At 53.0% G+C, this 23,047-nt stretch overlaps 2 pseudogenes; one reads left to right on the forward strand and one right to left on the reverse strand.

Annotated features, from left to right (window-relative positions):
- The window catches only part of LOC141996212 (butyrophilin subfamily 1 member A1-like), a 29,623-nt pseudogene extending 7,614 nt beyond the window's left edge, over positions 1-22,009 (reverse strand).
- LOC141996210 (butyrophilin subfamily 1 member A1-like) overlaps positions 1-23,047 on the forward strand; it is a 660,168-nt pseudogene that overhangs the window by 143,777 nt on the left and 493,344 nt on the right.

The raw sequence follows: 23,047 nt of genomic DNA on the forward strand, positions 1-23,047 counted from the left end.
GACCCAGGGTCTGAGCCACATGCCCCAAAGCTGCAGGCTTATCTGAAAGCAACTTAAGAAGCGTTCCTCTCTTTAACACTCAGATGCCCAACTCCCAATGGGGTCCAAACCCCAAATAAATCCGTTTTACCCTGTATAAAGCTTACACAGGGTAAACTCAGAAATTGTTTGCCCTCTATAGCACTGATAGAGAGATATGCACAGCTGTTAGCCACCCCCCCCCCCCGCAGGTATTAATACATACTCTGGGTTAATTAATAAGTAAAAAGTGATTTTATTAAATATAGAAAGTAGGATTTAAGTGGTTCCAAGTAATAACAGACAGAAAAAAGTGAATTACCAAGCAAAATAAAATAAAACATGCAAATCTAAGCCTAGTACAGTAATAAAACTGAATACAGATAAAATCTCACCCTCCGAGATGTTTCAATAAGTTTATTTCACAGACTGGTCCCTTCCCAGTCTGGGCACAATCCTTTCCCCTGGTTCAGCCCTTGTTCCAGCCCAGGTGGTAGCGAGGGGATTTCTCATGATGGCCGCCCCCTGTGTTCTGTTCCACCCCCTTATATGGCGTTGGCATAAGGTGGGAATCTTTTGTCTCTCTGGGTCCCCACCCCCACTTCTAAATGGAAAAGCACCAAGTTTAAGATGGAGTCCGGTACCAGGTGACATGGTCACCTGTCACTGTGAGACCCCCCCAAGCCTTCATTGCTCCCAGCTTGGCTCACAGGAAGGCCTGCCTGCAAACAGAGCCATCCACCGTCAACTGTCCTGGTTGATGGGAGCCATCAAGATTCCAAACCACCATTAATGGCCCACACTTTGCATAATTACAATCGGCCCTCAGAGTTATATTTCCTGTTTCTAGTTTCAGATACAAGAGTGATACATTTATACAAATAGGATGACCACACTCAGTAGATTATAAGCTTTGGAATGATACCTTACAAGAGACCTTTTGCATGAAGCATATTCCAGTTACATTATATTCATACTCATTAGCATATTTTCATAAAATCATACAGCGTGCAACGTCACTGTGACTTTTAACATTCCTGGCATCCGCCGGCTCCTGGGCTGCTCTGGTGCCAAAGCAGCCCCTGAGGTAAGTCAGGGCTAGTCCACATGGGTGCTGCAGTGATGTCATCTCCAGAGCACCGTCTTCTAGCATACGGTGACTTGCACGCACACCACCGTCATTTCTATCCTGGGGCTCCCTATGGTTTTTCATACGCCAAAGCACATAAAATAAATTTCCCCTTCTGCGGGGTTCTGATACATTATAAATTAATTCATTTATTTATTTTCTCCCCTCTTGTCACTTTACCTTTCTCTCTGTGTTGCCTCCAGAAGCAGTAACTGGCCAGGGCAATGAGAACCACCAGGAGAGCCAGGATCACCCCCAGAACCACAGTCCAGGCATCGACTCTTGGGAAAAACAGCTCTGCAAGAGAAAGTGTTATTGACTTGGGAACAAATACGTACATAAGAATATTAGAACAGCCAGACTGGGTCAAACAAATGTTCCGTGGAGCCCAGTATCCTGTCTTCTGACAGTGGCCAAAGCCAGATGCTGCAGAGGGAATGAACAGAACAGGGCAATAATCAAGTGATCCATCCCCTGTCACCCACACCCAGCTTCTGGCAGTCAGAGGTTTAAGGACACCCAGAGCAAGGGGCCACATCCCTGCCCATCTTGGCTAGTAGCCATTGGTGGACCCGTCCTCCATGAACACACCTGCTTCTTTTCTGAAACCAGTTATACTTTTGGCCTTCACTAGATGGCAATGAGCTCCACAGGTTGACTGTGCGTTGTGTGAAGAAATATTTCTTTTTGGTTGCTTTAAACCTGCTGCCTATTAATTTCATTCCTTGGTTCTTGTATTATGTGAAGGGGTAAGTAACACTTCCTTGTTCACTTTCTCCACACCCGTCACAATTTTATAGACCTCTGCCCTATCCCCCCTTAGCCGTCTCTTTCCCAAGCTGAAAAGTCCCAGTCATTTTAATTTCTCCTCAGAGTGAAGCTGTTCCAGGCCCTTAAACATTTTTGTTGCCATTCTCTGCACCTTTCCATTTCTAATATAGCTTTTCTGAGATGGGGCAACCAGAACTGCCTACGGTATTCAAGATATGAGCGTACCATGGGTTTATATAAATTTATTATGATATTTACTGTCTTATGATCTACCCCCTTTCTAATAGTTCCTAACATTCTGTTAGCTTTTATTAATACCACTGCACATTGAGTGGATGTTTTCAGAGAACTATCCACAATGAGTCCAAGATCTCTTTCTTGAGTAGAAACAGGTAAGTAAGGCCTGATCATTTTATATGTCTAGTTGGGATTATGTTTTCCAATGTGCATCACTTTGCATTTATCCACATCGAATTTCATCTGCCACTTTGTTCCCCAGTTTTTTGAGATCCCTTCATAATTCTTCACAGTCTGTTTTGGACTTAACTATCTTGAGTAATTTTGTATCATCTGCAAGTTTTACCATCTCATTGTTTACCTCTTTTTCAGACCTTTTATTAGTATGTTGAGCAACACTGGTCCCAGTACAGATTCCTGAAGGACATCACGATTTACCTCTCTTCTTTCTGAAAACTGACCATCTATTCCTACTCTTTGTGTCCTGTCTTTTAAGCAGGTACTGATCCATGAAAGCACCTTCCCTCTTATCCCATAGCAGCTTACTTTGCTTAAGAGCCTTTGGTGAGGGGCCTTGCCAAAGGCTTTCTGAAAGTCAAGGTACCCTGCACGTACTGGATCACCCTTCTCCACATGTTTGTTGACCCCCTTCAAAAAATTCTAATAGATTAATGCAGCATGATTTCCCTCTACAAATGCCACGTTGACTTTTCCCCCAACAAATCATGTTCACCTATGTGTCTGGTACTTCTGTTCTTTACCATAGTATCAACCAATTTGTCTGGTACTGAAGTTAGGCTGTAGCTGCCAGGCTCGGTTCTGGAGACTTTTTGTTTTTAAATAAGAATTCTCTTCATCACCCCCTTGAGAACTGCGATGTTCCAGCACAGAGAGAAGTCAGATACAAACCGAAATACTCTTGCCTGAAGCTTGCAGCGTAACACAATGTTTTGTTTTTTAGAATCCAGAATCTTAACACCCAAGAACCCAAAACAGAGAGGGGCTGCTCCCTAAGGCAGCAGGCACAACTTCCACCTTGCAGGGCCCTAGAGCTCAGTCTCTAGCCCAGGCCCAAAAGTCTACACTGCAATTTAACAGCCCCTTAGCCCAAGCTCCACAAGCCTGAGTCAGCTGGCATGGGCCAGCCATGGGTTTTGAATTGCCGTGTAGACATATCCAAAGAGAACTAAGCTTATTCAGATGTTTCCAAGAAGTGCTCAACATGTTGAAGGTCCAGGCCAATAAATAGGAGACACAATGATAAATACTTTCTGCCCATGTCTGTGGCATCTCAGTCCAGCCATGTGCGGCACGGCCGGGCACTGACCTGCTATGGAAATCGCTGACTCTCTCTCCTGGTCGAGTCGGGGGTTCCTGACACAGCAGGACACTTTATGGTTGGACTCTTCTGTTAGAACAATGGCAATCTCTGTTTGAAACAGGACACCGGCCTCTTGGGATATTTTTTCAGAGGCTGATGGTAAGAGCTTCCCCTGGAGATCTCTCCACTGAGCCTCAGGCTCTGGGTACCATCCAGATGATCGACACACCACCTGGATCTCTCCATCCTGATGTCCCTCTACAGAGATATCAGGATCGGAGCCCAAACCTACAGAAGAAATAAATAAATTTGTGATAACCCAGTAATGAGCCAAAAGCTTTATTACACTGTTATCAAAAGCCATTTCCTATCAAACTAATAATTGAATGTGAGTCCACGAGTGCAGCTGGTCACCTAATTTGGCCAGATTCCTATTTGATATAGAGTAGAATTAATGTTAATGTCAGTGCTGTTCTATGCACAAACTTTCTCCAGTTTAGTTAACCTGGTTTAGTTAATCAAGTGCAAATCCCTTAAATCAAGACTTAAACTAAATCAATATAAGCCATTTCCAAACTCGTTTCAGAGGGTCCACCTGGATGTTTGCCCTAGTTCAGCAGTTCTCAAATTTTAGCAACCTAAGGACCCCCATTTTGATTTCAAATTTTCAGCAAACCCCCTAGCCCAACCCGCTCAGCACCAGGCCCTGCTCTCACTCCACCCCTTCCCCCAAGACCCCATCCTCGCCCCACCTCTTCCTGCCCCTGCTCCACCCCTGCCCCTCCTCTTCCCCACCTCTTTCTATCCCCTCCCCTGAGCACACCCCGTCTCTACTCCTTCCTCTCCCTCCCAGGCCCTGCTGCACACCACTGAACAGCTGTTCCCCAGCACACAGGAAGCACTGGGAGGGAGGAGGCGGTGTTGAGGGAGGAAGGGAAGGAGTTGATCAGTGGGGTCCGTGCACCCCCTGGAGTACCTGGGGGTCCACGGACCCAGTTTGAAAAACTCTTCACTAGTTCATTGAAACCAGTGTATGTGTATGTGTAAACAAGCCTTAAATAATTCACTAATAAAAAACTTTATTATAGGGGAATTCAGGTTGCCTTGGCAGGGCCTTGTATCCTTCCAGAATGCTGAAATGGGTAGCAGAAAACTGATACCTCTCAGAGCCAGGAAATACACTCACCAAAACAGAAACACAAACCATGGGCGGCAGGGAAAGCTGAGCCTTCCCAAACAGCCAGGATGTGGCCCATCCACACTCCGCCCCTTCTCCCCGTCCGGCTTCTCACTCTGCAGGTGTCCGGCTCTTCCGGGGCTGCCAGCCTGCTGATGCTCTGGGGCCAGGGGGGCTGGGGCTGCTCTGCCCGGCTTCGGAGTCCTGGCACACCGGGGCCGGGAAGGCAGGGGCCTTGCTGCCCAACAGCCCAGTGCTTTGGGGCCAGGAGGGCTGCGGCCACGCTGTCTGGCCTCCCCACACTCCAGGGCCGCGTGGTGCTCCGTGGCCGGGAGGGCTGGTCCCTTGGGCCCTCCCAATGTACTGGTCGACAGCCTGGTGCTTTGGGGCCAGGAGGGCTGTGGCCACACTGCCCAGTGTAATGGCAAAAACAACAGCCAGCAAATTTTCCTACTCCAGCCCTCCCGGCCCCGGAGCACCAGGGGTAGGAAAATTTGCTGGTTGCTGTTTTTGCCATTACATTGGCACTCCAGCTTGGAAAGCCTGGAGCTGCACTGCCGGGCCTCCTGGTTCTCGGGGTCGGGGGGAGGAGGGGGCTAACCTGGGGCAGGGACCAGTGGCCACAATGGAAGGGGGCTGGGGGCACAGGGCAGGGGCCAAGCCCACAATGTGAGCCGGGCTCCATTGAGCACAGAGGGGATGAGGCCTCGGGTGGAAGGGGCAGGGCTGGGTCGGGGGAGAGATGGGGGCTGTCGCAAACACTTGATAAGGTCACACTGGGGATTTTTTATTACTGATGAGCTGAACTGAAATAAAATTATCTTAATTTGAAGCAAGTGTCTTGTGAATTCAAATGGATTTCTTTATTGCGGGGTCAGTCTGTGGGCAGAGAGGCCCTTAGGTTGCTTGGAAATTGCATACAGACCATCCGAGAAAGGGAAAACAACCGCCCAGGAGAGACAAAGAAGGGATGGGTGTCTGGTGCCATTTCCACTCGGGAGTCTTCACCAGAAAAGCACAGGCTAGCAGGGGTTCTCACAATAATTTTTTTGGTGGCCTAAGTGTGTGCAGCCACTCTGGTGGCCACTCTGAAAAATCCCTCTCCGACCTGCAGCCCTTAAGCAATAGCCCACCCTGAGGAAGGTGAGTCAGGAACTCACTGGCCAGCTGCAAAGTCCCAGCCTCCCCATGCCTTGGCCGGGCGGGAGCCGGGCAACTGCCCAGGGGAGTGCCTCAGTGACCAAACCCTGCTGACAAGAGCCTCCTCCCGTGCCATTCACACTGGCCCCACATGTCTCCAGAGGCACATGGAAATGACTAAAAACACACGTACGAGTGTGCCAGAGCTGTGGGCTATGATTGTTTGTCTTACAGAAGCAATTAGAGGTCCCAGCTGAGACTGGGTCCCCAGCGGGCTGGGCGTCATGCACACATCCTAGGAGACAGTCTGCGCTGAAGAGTTTACAGTCTCAACAGGCATGATGGAGAAAGGGTGAGCGAGGAAACAGAGGCACAGAGACTTGCCCAAATTCTTGCACAGCTCAGTAGCAAAGGAAAGACTGGAACCCTGTCCCTTGACGCTCAGTCGACGGCTCTATCCACCAGGTAACCCTGCCTCTCACGTATTGCTGGTCTAGCATATGTGCACCTGCTTCACATTCTCCAGTGAGGCTGGGTGAGCGGCCCCATAATTCTGCCAGCTCCTGAGCAGGGACAAGGGACTGGCTTTCCCGTTGATGAACACAGACCGTGCCTCTCGCCACAGACACTTCGCGGCAGGTCTGAAGGGTTGAATAAGAACCACTGGAAGGAGCTGTGCACAGTTGAACTGATGGGCAGGGAGGCTAAACTCTTCCACCACTTTCACTTGCAAAGGTAATTTTAGAAACATATTTGTAATCCCCTTGGGCTTAGAGAAGCCCCTTTAACACCTGCCTCAGGCAGAGGAAGGGCTGGGTGTTCCAGAGGGAGGAGGGTGGAGAGAGGGAGAGGACAGGGGCGTAGGCGCCGACTCCGTGGGTGCTGCGGGGCTGGAGCACCCATGGAGAAAAATTAGTGGGTGCACCCATGGGCAGCCAAGCCCCAGTGGCAGGCGGTGGGCTACAGGACCCTGTATATCAACCACGGTTACCCTGTGAGTGCCAGACCTGAGGCCAGCCATTAGTGTGAGGAGGATCAGCTATTGTTTGGCCCCAGGGGTGCACAAGAGAGTTGTAATAAACACAACATATTCATATCACCCAACTTTTTAGGCGTGTTTGTGTATTTTATTAACCCCGTAAATGTAACCCATGAATGCTACCCCAGACTCCAAAGGGTCACAACACTCTTCGAGACAATCTGAGTATTTGCGTGGATTTTAGAGCCCTTAGAAAAAACAGTCAACTAGAATAAACCTTCACCAGAGCATAGCTACTGCCCCACTGTAATGAGATAAATCAGGTGTCATCTCACAATGAATCTTTGATCCACTTATGACCCTATTGAAGACATCAAAGTATCACAACAAGTTACTGACCTGCCACCTGTAGTTCCAATAAAGCGTCTTCATAAGCCACTCTAGACTGAAAAAAACACTTGTACTGTCCATCGTCGGAGGGTCGGATATCGCGTATTCTCAGGGAAACACTCCCATCGGTGATGTGGTCTTTTCAGAGCTCAGTCCTTCCTTGATATTCTGGCATCTGCTCCCCACACTGATCCTGCCCATCGTGGTACAGATGCACAACTGCAGAGTACGGGGACCTGAACCATCTCACCTCCATGCTCTGAGCATCCATCCTGGGGGAAAGGTGGCAGGGCAGGATGGCCTCCCCACCTAAGGAAGCGGTGATTGGATGGGCAGGTCCAGTTACTGTGAACTGTGCTGAGAAAAATGCAATGAAAATAGAAATTAAATTGACAGGGGGCTGAAGGTGGCATTAATTCAGCAGTAAGACAAAATAAAAGAGCGTCCTGCATTAGAAGTGAACACCCCGTCTCCATGCAGTGCCCTAGGCATGTCTATAAGTGCAGAGAGTCACATGCTTGGGGTACCTGCATCTTTGACTCCCTCTGGGGTCTGCTTAAGGATTGTCCCTTAGGTCTCAGGCCTCCAGCTGTCACCTCTCTCTGGGCAGGGACCCATGGCCCTCTCTCTCCACTGGGGTTTAAGGCTTGCAGGTTTTCCCACCAGGTCTGACCAAAGTCCACCACCTATGCTTTGCTTTCCATCCCAGGGCTATGAACAGTGTGTGCAAGCGGTTACCAGTAACCAAACAGGTTTTCCAAAGCAGGGAACATTTATGGACAAAAGCCCGAGAGAGAAAAGTTACCACAAACCAATCAAACATCTTACACTTATCGCAAAGCATTCTCATCTGGCACATGGGGACAGACTCTCTGTCAAACCTTTCTCTAAGGGTTTCTCTCAGTTTGTAGCCCAAGATCCCAGGCTTCTGGTTAGCTTAAATCAGCTTTTCATACCAAAAATCTTCATTCTCTTTGGTTTCTGGAACCTGCTCTGAACTAGTTTCACTGCCTGGGCTGGTACTTCTCTGGAGCTGTTATCTGTCCCACAAGAAATTACGCCCCATCATTTGTATATCCTGCAGGAGATGGGGTAATCCTCCCCCACAGAGTAGATTACAATCTGGAGCCCACAAAGATACATATAGAACGGATCGATACTGTGAAGTTCCACTCCGTATGCTTTATGAAAATAGGCTTATGAATCTGAAAATGACATAGCTGGAATGTGCTTTATGCAAAAGGTCTCTTGTAACATATCACTGACAAAGTTATAATGTGCTGCATTTGATTTTCCTATTTGTATGCATCTATCGTTCTTATAGAAATATGAGGTATGAACTTGTATTACTGGTGTAGTCAGACCAGGTGAGGGCCGTCAATGGGGCATCGGGAACTTGGTGACTGCCATTGACAGGACAATTGGCTGTAAATGGCCTGGTTTACCTTAAAGCCTTCCTGTGTATGGGTCAGGCAACCTGGGAGGAATGGAGACTGGGGTCTTACACAGACATGTGACCATGTCACCTGATACTGAAATCCATCTTGAAGCTGGTACTTTTCCAGAGTGGGGGTGGGATTCCAAACAAGGGTTTCCCCGCCTTAGGGAAATTCTATATAAGGCGGGGGAAGTAAACAATGAGGGTCTTCATCTGGCTTAAGAGATGGCCTCCCCACCCCAAGGAGATACCTGAAAGTATCTGGAAACAAAAGAACTGTGACTACAGGGGTGGGAGAGAACAGGCTGGACCCAGGTCAGAAAAGGCAACTGACCTGGGAAGCATTTTACTTGAAATAACATCGAGGGTGAGAAGTTATCATCTGTAACTGATTTCTTAGTGTATTAAGCTGAGCCATGCGTGTTTTGGTTTATCTTGCTTTATGATTTACTTTGTTCTGTCTGTTATTACTTAAAACCACTTAAATCCTACTTTTTATACTTAATAAAATCGCTTTTGTTTATTAATAAACCCAGTGCAAGTAATTGTTACCTGGGGGAAAAACAGTTGTGCACGTCTCTCTTTCAGTGATATAGAGGGTGAACATTTTATGAGTTTACCCTGTATAAGCTTTATACAGAGTAAAACGGATTTATTTGGGGTTCAGGCTCCCAGAAAGGCTGAACACTGGGCGCTGGGAAAGTCCCTGTTAACTGAGAAGCCCCACGGCTGAGTGAATCTCAGTTTCTGCGAACTGCAGAGGGGCGTGGCCCAACCTCTGAGTCTGGGCTGGAGCTCAATTGGAGCGTCTGGCTCAGCAAGACAAGAGTGGAGGGGCACCCGTTCTGGCAGGAGGGTTGTTCTCTGTGGTACCCCAGAGCATCAGGTGACAGTCTCCAGGGGGTCTCTGTGACCGAACCCATCACAGATACTATCTAGGGAGAGGGTGCAGAATAGACAGAATATTCATGATGTTAATTTGATAGTCCCCAAATACGGCATGTGGTTGCCATATCTGTCACCCAGAGTTCACAGGTGAATGTTATACACTGTCCCTATCATCGCTGAACAGGGCTGAACACTTCTCACAAGCACCTTGGGTATAATGGGTAATGGGGATGGGGGGCTGGTTCTCTGACACACCAAGGACTTTTCATGCTGCTCCAGTGCAGTGCCCTCCCTGACTGCTGTAAGGATGGTGTAAGGGCCAGCAGGATGTGAAAAGAGATCATTGCCACTGTTCAGGTAAAGTCAGAAGTCAGATAATGAAGAGGGAGAAGGAGGCAGATAGAAAAGTGCAGGGGGCAGAGAACCAGCCATTGTGGAACTGAACAGAAAGGGGGGGGTCTCTGGGCAGAGACTCAGCATCCAGAGCGACAAAGAGAGCTGCTTAAATTAGCAGAATGGAAACCACAGCAGGAGGGAACCAAAATGTCTGTGTAGCTGTGGGGGCAGCCCCGGGGGTGCCATGGGATACGATAAGACTTTCACTGAGGGCACAGAATGAAGAAGGCCTCACTCTCACCCCTAGACGGCTGTGCCTAGTGCAGTGTGAATGACTTGTGGGTTTTAATTTCATAACTGGGGAGTTGGGAAGTCATGATTTGTTTGTGGCTGAAGAGTCTGATCTGTGACTTACATGGTCCATCGGTGTAGTGTAGCGGAATTGTGTAGTGTCCCTTTAAATAGTTTGTGAGCCCAGTAACGGCGCTCACCATGTTCTATGTCTTAGAAGCCTCCAGTCAGAGCAGCAGCGTGTGTATAACTAGGCCTGACTAGATTGTGTATAGATAAACACCATCACTAGGACCCAGCTGTGCTCTGCGGTTTATGGTCGTTGTGTAAAGAGCAAAAGACCAGGGCTGGATTTAGGGGCAGGCGACCCAGCCAACCACCTGGAGTGCCAGGATTGGTGGGCGCCAGGCTCGGGGGGTGCCAGGCTTGGGGTCCTGTGTCTGTTAGTGACAAAAGGGAAAACAGAATGTTTGAAGTGAAATGTTTCAAGTATAGATGTTAGTACATTCCAGTTATTCCTACAATTAAAAATTTTCTTTGAGGAAACTTTTTTTTTTTTTGCTTATATAGGCATGAATAGATACAGATGTACAGATCCTAGCATGCCCATTTATTGTCTTATATGACAGGGATAAATCATGCATGCAAATCGTGCATCAAAGCCATGAAATGGGCTACAAATACAATAAAAGAAAAGTATTCAAAAATTTAACAAATGGAAGGGGGGGGCAATAAAGAAACGCTCCTCGCCGAGGGCACCATTTGGTCTAGGGCTGGCCCTGCAAAAAGCAGACGTGGTTTACGAGACAAGGCAGGGAAGCGAGGTGGATGGTGATGACCAGCAAGAGAACATCAGCAAACCCAGCGAGGAGCCCAGAGCTCCTACCTGACACCAGACTGTGAACCTGTAGAGCGAGGCAGAGAGCGACGTAGCCGGGCAGAGCGGAGCTCACTGTGGAGCCGGGAGAGAACGAGGGAACCTTCCCCATCATCGTAGCTGGGTCTGGGGAACAGGAGAAATAACCAACCAGATGGTGAGTGAGTGGGACGCGGTGACAGCGACACAGGGCAGTGGGGAGGAGGTAACAAGCACCAGAAGGGAAGGGATTTCCCCCACAGGTCTCGCCTGCCTGGCTCCGAGCAGGGTCAGATGTCACTGGGCCAGCAGCCGGTCCATACCACACTCACACCATGGCTGCAACTGTGGAGATGTCTGGTGTAATTTAGATTGCAATAGGACATCTACACTGAACACATCACCGGCCACCGACAGTGCCAAGAGACATGAGCTGGAGCGACATGGTGCATCAACTATGAGAGAGGGACCGAGAGACTTTGTCCGTTGGACCATATGAACTGGAACCATAAACTCACTGAACGTTAAATCTCATCAAATGAGGGTCAATCCATCCTCATCATCGTATTCACTCACTATACTCCACACCTGAACATAGCCATTATATGAACAACATGCCCTCATATCTCAATGTCTGTCCTTTGACCCGTTAACCTTTTACCCCCAGTCGGGGATATTGCAGATTATGTATTCCTTAGCCACCCGATCTTAAACCGAACTTCGCAGCCCTTGATAATCTGTACGTTATTCCCTGATAACCTGAAACTTCTGTGCTTAAATTCTGTACCGTTCACTTTTTTAAAAAACATCATCTTAATAAAAATTTTAAATCTGTAAACTCTCCAGGGCAAGGATGGTTCCTCACTATTGGTGTGTCCAGGGCACAGCACAATGGGGCCCGCATCTTGGTTGGGCCATTTCGGAGTTACTGTAATATAAATAAATAAATAAGAAAGGAGGTATTAAGGAGAGCAAGTGAGTGCACGCAATGCCTCTGAGCGTGGTAGGAATGGCCCCTTATTGCTGTAGGAGAAAGCAGCGCCATCTCCCAGCCACACCTGTCTTGGGTGAGGGCATGGGCAGCAGGTATCACAGGCCAGGGGAGGCTCAGCCTCCCCAAACAGCCCAGCCTGCCCAGCCCAGCCCATGCTCTGCCCCCAGCCCCCACCTGCCTGCTTCCAGTTCCCTCTTTTCCGCTGGGACTTGGGCAGGGGCAGCCAGCATGTGGCTGGGACTGGGGGCAGCTGGGGCCGGTACAAGCACCGGCCTATGGCCAGGACTCAGGGTGGTGCTCCGGGGCAGGGGGTGGCTGGGGTGTCCTGGGACTGGGGGGCCAGTGGCTATGGTGGGGGGGCACCGGCAGGGAGGGGGGCGGGGACTTGGGCAGAATGGGAGAGGCCCAGGGCTAGGGTCCTGCAACGGGCAGGTCACGTGCTGCCCATAGGTGAGGGCTCTCGGAGGATCTCCCAAAGAGCAAATCAGCCCCCGGCCCCAGTGATTTTACATGTCAGTGACCCACCCAACATCTCCAGTGCTGGTGCAATGTCAGGGTTGAATTAGGATCAAGGTCACCACATCTCTGTGGCCCCTCAGCTCCGCAACGTTTAAACAATTCTAAAGTGAGATTCCCAGAGGCGGTCTGGTCTGTGCTCCTGTCTCTGAGAGCCGGTAACACGGCTTCGGTGCCTATGCCTGTCGGGTCCTTAGGCTTCCTAGGTGTGTCTGCAATCTGCGGGTACCGGGCGTAGGCGTGCCCAAGTGACTGCATACGCTGGGCATCACCTCTGGCTGGTTGGGGGCTCACGGGAGGGCTCGTGGATCTCTTTTTGGAGTCTTTTTCCTACGTTCACCCTCTGGAGGGAGAAGGCTGGGGCGCTGGCACGCATGGCCAAGGAGACTTGGGACCAGGTCAGCCGCCTCTTGGATGGCTTCCTCCATAAGGAGAAGTTTCAATTTTAGTTCCTGGTATTTTCAGGATCTGTGTGAAGGGGTGTACGACCCCTCGTTAGGCCACCAGGGACAGACCAGTCGCTGCAGGCCTCAGAAGGCCACGTCCCCTCAGCCTTGCTGCACCCGCTCCCAGTGGAAGCGACAGATAAAAGGAGGCGGCCCAGCCCAGCCTGGGCCGGCTGAGGAGGAGGAAGGACGTGTGTTGCAAGCTCCTGCAGAGAGGCCGGAGGCTCCCCAAGCAGTGGGAACCTGAGACCCGGACTGCACTGTGAGCGGCCAGGCAAGCGCAGAGGTTGACAGGGATGCTGAGCTGCGGCGAGCCGAGAGGTGTATGAGAAGCGCCCTGGGGTAGGAAGAGACCCAGGGAACGTAGTAGGAGCTGATGGTTCATCCCTTAACGTGCAATTCCCTGGCTTCATCGGGCCCTGGGTCGGCACCCGGTGGAGCTGGATGGGCCCGGCTGACCCTGCCACTCCCCCACTTCCCGCTAGGTTTGGCTACTGTTTGTTCTGCCCGGCCCAGAGGGCCAGAACCCCAACGGTGGTTGCCTCCTCCAGCCAGGATGCTCAGGGGCCACAGACTGTTTGTTTGTTTGTTTGTTTTGCCCCCCCGGGGGCGATGAACTGACTATTTGTTCTGCCCAGCCCAGAAGGTCAGGAACCCGAACTGTTACTGTCGGCCACGGGCAGGAGGCTCGGAGGCTACAGACTGCTTGTTCTACCCTGCCTGCGGGCTGATATTTGCTCAGCCCTGCCAGGGATCCTGAGACCCCACGGTTGCAATTATTTGATCCCACAGGGAGTCCAGACACGTGTGTGACGGCATGGGGGGCGGGTGGTACCTGGGCTTGGGGACGCTAGCCCCTGGCCTGGCCCATCCCTTCTGCCTCAGGCTCTTCCCCTCCCACCAGAGCCCAGAGCCCCACCCTGCACGGCCACCACCACCTCCCCCCACCCCCGGGCTGCCTGAGTGCCCCCAGCCCCGGAGAGCCAGGCGGGTGGCGCAGCCCTGCTCCCGCAGCCCCGGAGCACCAGGCAGTGGGGTGGGTGGCGTGGCCCCCCTACCCCAGTCCCAGAGCACGGGCAGTTGGGCAGGCAACATGGTCCCCCTCCTCCAGCCCCGGAGCACCAGGTGGGCACCTCCCCTTAGCCCCAGAGCACCCCCTCAGCCCCGGAGTGCCGGGTGGGAGGGCAGGCAGCATGCCCCCCCACCAGCACCAGAGCACAGGCCGGCCCCCACTAGCCCCAGCCTGGGGCCCTGGCCATGGGGGGAAGAGCCCCCCACAGCACAGCACCAGGAAGCAGGAAGAGGCCTGGGGGTGGAGCGTCAGTGGGGCCATGCAAGGCTGTTTGGGGAGGCTCAGCCTTTCCCGGCCTTCGATACCCACTACCTCTGTGTGAGGAAGTGTGCGACCTTCACACTGGATCTATGAGCGTGGCCCCCTTTAACAAACAGCCCCCGCCCATCACAATCTGACGTTCAGTTGGTGAGAGAAACCCACTAAAACGTGAGTCTACAATTCCCTGGTCCTCTTTGCTCCTAGACTTAGGGCTAGGTTCAGAAAGATTTAGGCGCTTTTCGTCAGTAAAACTTTCGTTGGCCCAGGGTGTGTTTTTTTCAAACTCTTGACCGACACAAAAGTTGTACTGATAAAAGTGAAGCGTAAACACAACCCTGGAATGTGACTCACAAAAGCCAGCACGCTACGCATGGACCTGCCTATGCTGACAATGGGAGGTGCCAGCCACAGCCAGGAACCCTCTTTGGAGATACCCGCATCTGCTGGGTTTGCAAGAAGCCAGGGGAAACGACATGTCCCTCCCACCTTTGTAGCCCCCTGGTTAGAGCACTCACCTGGGACGTGAGCGACCCAGGTGACAGCCCCCCTCTGCCTGAGGGTGAGAAGGGATTTGGACAGGGATCCGCTCTTTTCAGGAGCGTGCTCTGAGCACTAAGCTATGGGATACTGTGCTGTGAGGCCCCGTCAGTCTGTCCTAGTGAAGCTGTTGCCCTCTGGATCAATAATTAAAGCTGAATTGGAGCAGGGGGACTGGACTCTGGTCTCCCACCTTGTGGATGGGTACGCTAACCACCCTCCGATAGCGTCAGTCTCATGCGTGTGTTTTCTTGTGCTCTCTCCCTCTCCTTCAAAGAGTGATCTGGGCCAGAGCCTGAGAGAGGGAACATAAACATGAGTAGGACCCGCTTGCCGGGGGGTTACAGCACTGACCAGCGTCCAGGCCTGTGTCTCCAGCGCAGCTTTAACTGGAGAGACAGAGAATGCCTCACATCAGCATAGCCCCATGGTTCGAGCACCCTCCTGAGTCACCAGCTGCCCGGGGGGCCTCTTACCATAACCCAGCTGTGGCTCTGAGGCCCCAGCCCCGTCTGGAACCAGGTCGGGGGAAGAGCCGTGCAGACAGCTGTGGGGAGCTTCAGACCCTCCACCTGCCCTGGGCCGGGGGATGGAGGATGGGGATATGGGCTGGGGGCTGTTCTCAGGCCCGCCCAGCCTGGGCACACGGGGGGTCTGTGGCTCCCCAGCCCTGCTCCGGCTTCCAGCTTGGCTGGGGGGCAGGGCCTTGAGGGAAAGAAGGGGGGCAGGGGCGGGGCCATGGAGGGAGCAGGAGCTCCTGGCAACTTACAAATGTAGATTTTTTGTTTTGTTCCAGAACTGCACTCAAAAGGAAAACAGTGTAAACGTTTAGCGCCTACAAGGCCACCGGACGTTGAGAAGAGGCGTTCGCATGGCACTTTTGTAGCCAGCATTGCATGGTAGTTATGTGCCAGGGATGCTAAACATTCGTATGCCCCTGCATGCCTTTGCCACCATTCCAGAGGACATGCTTCCATGCTGATGATACTCGTTAAAAAAAAGTAATGTGTGAATTAAATTGGTGACTCAGCTCCTTGGGGGAGAATTGTCTGTCTCCTGCTCTGTTTTTCCTGCACTCTGCCACAGATTTCATCTCCTAGCCATCTCGGATGATGACCCAACACGTGGTGTTCGTTTTAAGAACACTTTCACTGCAGATCTGACAAAAGGCCAAGAAGGACCAATGTGAGATTTCTAAAGATAGCCATAGGACTTGACCCAAGAGTTAAGAGTCTGAAATTGGACTCCAAAATTTGAGCGGGATGAGGTGTGGCGCATGCTTTCAGAAGTCTGAAAAGAGCAACACGCCAATGTGGAAACGACAAGATCCAAACCACCGAACAAGAAAATCAACCTTCCGCTGGTGACATCTCAATCTGTCATCAACACGGACGCATGACCTCTGGAATGGTGGTTGAAACGCGAAGGGACGTATGATTCTTCAGCACATCTGGGCTGTCAATATGCTGCGATGCCAGCTACAACAGTGCCCTGTGAATGCCTGGTCTCCCTTTTAGGTGACACTGTAAACGAGAAGTGGGCAACATGAGCTCCTGCAAATGTCAACAAACCTGTTTGTCTGAGCGACTGGCTGAACAAGTAGTAGGACTGAGAGGGCTTGTGGCCTTTCAAGTTTTTCATCGTTTTATTTTTGAATGCAGTTATTCCACTTCTGTTACGTGTGAAAAATGCAGATTTTTCTTCCCCATAATTACAGCACTTACTCCTAGACGACATTTGCTGACTGGCTTTAGCAAGAATCATGAAAAATGGGTCTTCTCACAGTTAGCACTGACTGTCAGCCCCTGCCATGTCGTGATACCGTTCAAAGCCCCATACACTGGTTTGAGGAAGGTATTTTAGTGCTTGTAGGCCTGGAATGTATTCAGCTGATTTTTAGAGCCCGTTAGACTTTTGGTATGTTTTTCAAAAGCATCTGTTTAAAATAATGTAGGTCTGGGATCGGGCACCTGACAACACAGATGAGGGCCTAGTGGGTTGTCCAAAACAGGTTAGGCACCAGGGGCTAGCTCCACAAAAATATTGAGGTGGGCTTGGCTGCTACTTTCACTTTAGCTACCTAAATCTGACACTGAGATGCTGCCGATCCTCAACCCCCCCACAGCTACGGCCTAAATGAAAGGGGACTGTTGCCCCCTTACTAACAGTCAGTGGGGGTGTTTTGGTTGGCTAGCTCCCAGTCCTAAAAGGGGGAAGGGTCGATGGGAAACCAGGACCCTGAGACTGATAGTCCCCAGGAACAATGGGGAGAGGCCAACGCTCCAGGTCAGCCTGAATGACAGGGCGGGCAGGCTAATGAGGGAGTCAAGAGGCCAGGGGGGTCCCGTCCTCCGTGTGAGCTGGATTTGCCGGGGTCAGACAGACAGAGTGGGGCCGAGCTAAGGAGAAAGCAGGGGCCCGAGCTGAGCTGGGGAGCGGAGCTGTGCCGATCCAGAGGGACCAGTAAAGCAGCCCAGAGAGAGCAGACCTGTCCTGGGAGCAACCAGAGCCCGAGGGGCCAGAGAAGCAGCCCAGGGAGCGGGAGGCAGAGCAGGAACCATGCAGAGACCGAGTGGTGGGGCTGGGGCGGGAGCCGTCCGGAGCTGGGTGCGGTGAGCAGCTGGGGAGAGCAAGGGGGACCCTGGGAAGCGGGCCCTGCACAGGGAGACGCCTCAGCCCAGAGGCTCTGCAGGCCAGGCTTGGATCGTAACCCTACTGGGCGGGGGCGACACTGGGCAGAAGGGTCCTGCCACTTAGCGCCTGAGAGCGTGTGGCCACCACCAGAGCGAGTGTCCAACCCGCAGCATCCCCGCAGCACGGCCAGGGCCAGAGAAGGGGCCTGGGACTTACAAGGAGCAGACTGTGAACTGCCCTGACGTTCCAGAGACGCTGTTTGTGATGTTCCCTGCCACAGAGCGGGGTGATGTGTTTCCTTTCACCTTTCCCATTTTTCCTTATTCTTTTTTAAATTAATTGTTGATTAAATAACTTGCATTTGCTTTAAATTGTATGTACTGGTCAGTGGGTCAGGGAAGCGCCCAGTGCAGAGAGTACCCCAGAGTGGGGACACCCTAGCCCCTGTCCTAGGTGACCACCGCAGGGTTGGGGGTCGAGCCCCCCAGGACTCCTGGGCCCAGCCTTGTTGGGGTTACGAGGACTCTGCCAGACAGGAGAGTGGAAGGGGAGTCCTCGAGGGCAGGGAGCCCACTGGGTAAAGGCAGTGGGAGCGAGGACTCAGATCCTTTCGCTAGTCCACTTCACCGGGGTCGTGCAGAAGCCAGGAAATTTCCCCACAAGAGCGGGACTATTCCCCCGCTTACAGGAAGAAGGAGGTGCCTGAAAGTAGGACCCACAAAACCCAGCGTGCGAGGCATCTCCACACCGACGCTAACCAACAGGAAAGGCCGATGGGAGGGGTGTGCCCTGAGCCCCAGCCCTCTCTGGATCTCAGGTTACGAGGTCTGGCTTGGAGAGAGGTACCTCCCCTGGCTCCCGCCGGCCCAGCTTTCCCCCACCCCCTGCCCTGCCCTGCCCTGCCCCGGCCGTACCTGGTTCCAGCCCGGCCCTGCCGCGGGGTGGGACCAATACTGCTGCCAAGGCCGTCCCGAGGGGGGTGCGGGCCCGGGGCAAACCCCCCTCTGCCCCAGGCCCGCCCCACTCCACCCCTTCCCCCAAGACCCTGCCTCCTTCCGCCCCTGAAGCAGCAAGATTAATCCCATACATTGGATTAATTGTGACTTATTTGCCAGATTTGAAAAGAGACCAAAAGGACCTGAGTCTCCTCGCTGTCGATAGCCCCCCGCTTGGCCAACCAGCACTGAGACGCTGAGGGGTGGGCGGCTGAGAGGTCTCACCAGAGGTCCCACAGGACGGCCCAGGTCACCATCAGAGCGGATCGCTCTCAGATCCAGAGCCACCTCTTTGTGAGGACCTCCCGCGATGAGAGCAACCCCCCCCCTTGCCCACCCTCCACACACACACCCCTCCTTGGTAGAGAGAGGGAAACAGGGAAAAAAGAAGCAAGAGAAGAGGAGAAAGGAGGGAGGAAAGAGGAAAAGGGAAACCAAAAAGGATAAACCCCAAGGTCCCCAATGTTTCCAAGCATCAAAGTGCTCGGTAGGAAATCAAATTCTGCCCCCTTAAGCCAGTGTTTTCTGTGCCGAGAATTCTGCCTGCAGCAGGTGCATCAGACCCAACAGGTTCCAAACCTCTCGCAGCCTCCGACCTTGTCCAAGGGAAGTTCGTTTTCTGGCACAATCACTGGTCGGAAAGGAGAGAACTCCACAGAGGCTCCTCCTCATGCTACGACGTGAATCCTAATTCTCTCCCCGTCCTCGAGGGGAGACCTGGCGAAGGAGACGTGCGGCTGCAAAGCCGGGGGGGTCTCAGCGACTGCCCTGGCCCTGCACCTCGGCCCTGCCCCGCTGAAGTCGGGGTCTCTCTGTGAGGTCACCCCCTCCCCACCACCTTTGCCCAATGGGCTGAGGTCCTGCAAAAGGCCTTTGTGATGTCACTGCCCCCCCATCCCTCCCCTCCCAGCTGATGTCCTGCCCCTGCCCAGCCTCTGTGGACCTTGGAGTTGTTGCCCCCGGATCTCCGCATTCAATGACTGGTGAGTCGGGGGATGGAGCCGGCTATAAATAAAATACCAGTTTTTCATAAATTAGTCGACTTAAGGCCAGAAGGGACCATTGGAGCATCTAATATGACGCCCTGCATCTCCCAGCCCTCCTGTGTATCACAAGAGCTGCTTTTTGATGAAAGCACCTTCCCGAAAGGCATCTAGTCTTCACTGGAAGACATCAAGAGATGGAGAATCCATCACTTCTCTTGGCAGTTTGTTCCAGTGATGAGTCGCCCTCCCTCTTACAAATCTCTGCCTTGTTCTAAGGAGAATTTTTCTGATTTCTACTTCCAGACATTTGTTCTTGTTTTGCCTTTCTTTGCAAGACTAAAGAGCCCTTTAAATACTTGGTGTTTTCTCTCAGCGAAGGCACTTGCAGGCTGCCATCAGCTCACCTCTCCATCTTTTTAAAAACTAAACAGACTGAGTTTTTCAATCCCTCCTTATAAGTCTTCTCCATCCCTCAATGTGGCTCTTTTCTGCACCCTCTCCAGTTTTTTTAACATTATTTTTGAAATGTGGACACCAGAACGGGATGCGGTATTCCAGTGTCAGTCTCACCACTGCTGAATCACCTCCCTTTCCATCCTCTCTTTATTCATGGATGGCATCACGGACTCACAGGACTTGTGCTCTCTCTCAGCCTCGTACAGTCCTTGGGAGGAACCCCCTTCAGTGTGACAGCCCTTCTCGGAGATCCACTCTCTCGAGGGTTAAGCCGTAGGCCCTTCCGCCTCCTGGAACCCCTCTTCTCTGAGCCTTGAGCATGCCTGTCTGCCGTGGGCCCCCTCAGGGAGTCCCCTCACTCTGGACCCCTGGGGCCTCTACTCCCAGAGGGAAGAACGCAACCCCGATCCCGAGACTGCCGTGACTCTCAGCCAGCGTAAAAGAGAGGGGTTTATTGAGCATCTGAACACAGCACAGGAAACTCTCAGGGCCTCAGGCCTAACCTCCCTCAGCACAGTCCATCTAGGTCTCTCCTGCACCCGTGTGGGCTCTGGCTGTTTTCTCTCCCCAGTCCAGAAGCCCCCTCTTTCCAGCTAAGCATCAGATATCACCTTCCCACAAGCCTGTGTCCTTTGTCTTCTGTCCCAGGTGAACAGGCTGCCTGGGTCTCCTCTATCTCAGCCTCTCCTCTCCTCCCTCTTTTCTTTCCCCCAGGCTGGAAGCAGTCACCGGGTCTTCTCTGCTCAGCCCATTGTCCTACTACTGGCCCGACCTGGCTGTGACTTCCAAGCTGGGCCTCCCGCTCACCAGTCGCTGGGGTATCCATTCTCCAGGCCTTTGCCTGAGGGCCCAACTGACAGGCGAGATCACCGCTGGTCCTCTGTAACAACAAACGACCTCTCCCACCAGTGCCACCTCGTTAAACAAACAGCACCCAGGGAAACTGAGTCCCACACGCGGCATGCAAACCATTGAAAAACCAAGAAAATCCCCCCGTCATCACCGATGGCTTTGGCCCTGTTCCCCACAGCATCGCACCGGGAGCGGATGTTGAGCGGCTCGCCCGGTATGACACCTAAATCCTTGACAGAGTCACGGCTTCCTGGAGTACAGTTCCCCCTCGGTGGCCTGCCTGCTCTGTCCTGCTGCCCGCTCCCACTGCGCCAAGAGGGGACCTGGTGACTGGAGCTGCTGTGGTTGTGTGAGAGCGCCGGGCTGAGAGACCAAAGGGCACCTCCGTTCTGGAAGGGAGGGGTCTGGCCGGTAGGCGCAATCGCCCCCGGTTTGGGGCACAGAAGGGGCTGTGGCTGGCAGCAGCTTGAAGCCCGTCCCCCAGCTGCGCTAGGCACTGTTTGAATGAATGCAACGTCCGTGTTACATACAGGCTCCGGGTGCTCGGTCGGAAGCACTGAACTGCCTCAGAGTTCTCTGTTTGCAAGGTCGGTGCCAGGAGATTAGAGAGACAAGGCGGGGAGGGGATCTCTTTCATTCTCCAACTTCTGCTGGGGAGAGACCAGCCTTCGAGCTCCGCAGAGCTCGTCCTCAGGCCCTGGTCTCTCTCCCCAACAGAAGTGGGTCCAATAAACCATATGACCTCCCTGGCCTGGTCTCTCGGTGTTTTCTGCTCCCACGGGCGTGGCTGGGAAGGGCCACAGGGCTCAGCAGGCTCAGGGAGAAACCTCAGCTCCACTGGAGACAGGAGGGGAACAAACCTCACAATCCGTGTGGTCACTGCAGGTCTGTGCAACTGCCCACTCCTCCCTCCGTGGCAGTCTGTGGGGGAGGTCTAGGGTGGCCAGAGGTCCCGATTTTAGAGGGACAGTCCCGATTTTTGGGTCTTTTTCTTATATAGTCTCCTATTACCTCCCACCCCCGTCCCGATTTTTCACACTTGCTGTCTGGTCACCCGAGGGAGGTCTGGCAGCCCCCTCCCCAGCCACAGTCCGTGCGTGCCCAGCAGTCTGTGCATGTCACAGCAGCCCCCTGCTCACTCCCACTTGGAGCCCAGATCGGGGAGGGCTGGGCCTCTGGTTTGTTTGATTCCTGAAGGGTTTTCTCGGCACTAACTGGGACCCCAAGTTTCTCCTAATTTGAGGAAATCCCTGTGAAAACTCACCTTTTCCGGGTGTCTGCTTCACACCCTCCGCCAGAGTCGTTCCCCATTCTTTCTCCAGTTCAGCTGGCAGCAGGTCTCGTGCGAGGGGCGGGGAGAGCTGAGATTTCAGGCTGCTGTGTTATGGCGGGATTGCTGCGATTAACTGGCTGAACGTGCTAATTCTGAGGACGAAACGGGGAAAGGGGCAGAGATCGAGAGTCAGGGAGTGAAATGGAGAAAATACAGGAAGCATTTCTAGCAAGGGTGAAGTGCAATGACCAGAATCCAGAATATTCTCTGCACCCCTTGTCTAACTCTGGGCCCGATTCTCTTCCGCATTGACGGCCCTTTCCCTGTCTCCGGCCGTGTCTGGAGGGCTTTATGCCCTGTCCAGCCCCTTCACACTGCCAGGAAGGGAGAGGTGTGATGGAATCTTAGCCCAAAGAAGAACCAGGCCCTGTGTCACCTTCATCCTGGGTTTCCGATGACCCCGAGAAGTTGGGGGGCCACCGGCGCCTAGAGCATGGCCCTGCCACAGAGGCCCCGCCCCTGGTCATCCTCTTCCCCCGAGGCCCCGCCCACCCACTGTTCACTCCTCTGGCCCCCGAGGTCCCCCTACCTGCCCCTCGCTCTTCTCCGCCTCTTCCCCCAAGACTCCACTCACCCCCTGCTTGCTTCTCTCTGCCCCTTTCCCTGAAGGGGGGCTACCGGGGGGCCATGGGGCCAGGCACCCGTCCCTTTTCTCTGTCTTCGGTGAGCGGGGGGCCGTGGGGTCCTTGGGGAAGGAGGTGGAGCAGGACAGGAAGAGGCACGAGAAGACAGGGCTGCGGGGGAAAAGGCCGAGGGGGGGTGGGGCGCAGGTTTTGGGGGAAGAGGCGGAGGGGGGATGGGAAGAGGCAGAGCAAGAGCAGGGCATCGGGCTAAGAGGCAGAGGGGAGCGGGGTGCAGGCGGGGCCCCCACTTCTCTGGAGCTTCGCTTCTGGCCCTCGAAAGATGACCACGGGCCCACGGGCCTCCGGAGTGGAGACCCGCCCCACATCCCCAGCATTTCCCCCCCGCATGGACGGCCTTTTGGGGGAGGCTC

Source organism: Natator depressus, chromosome 11 (genome assembly GCF_965152275.1).
Source record: "Natator depressus isolate rNatDep1 chromosome 11, rNatDep2.hap1, whole genome shotgun sequence".
NCBI classification, from domain to species: Eukaryota; Metazoa; Chordata; order Testudines; family Cheloniidae; genus Natator; species Natator depressus.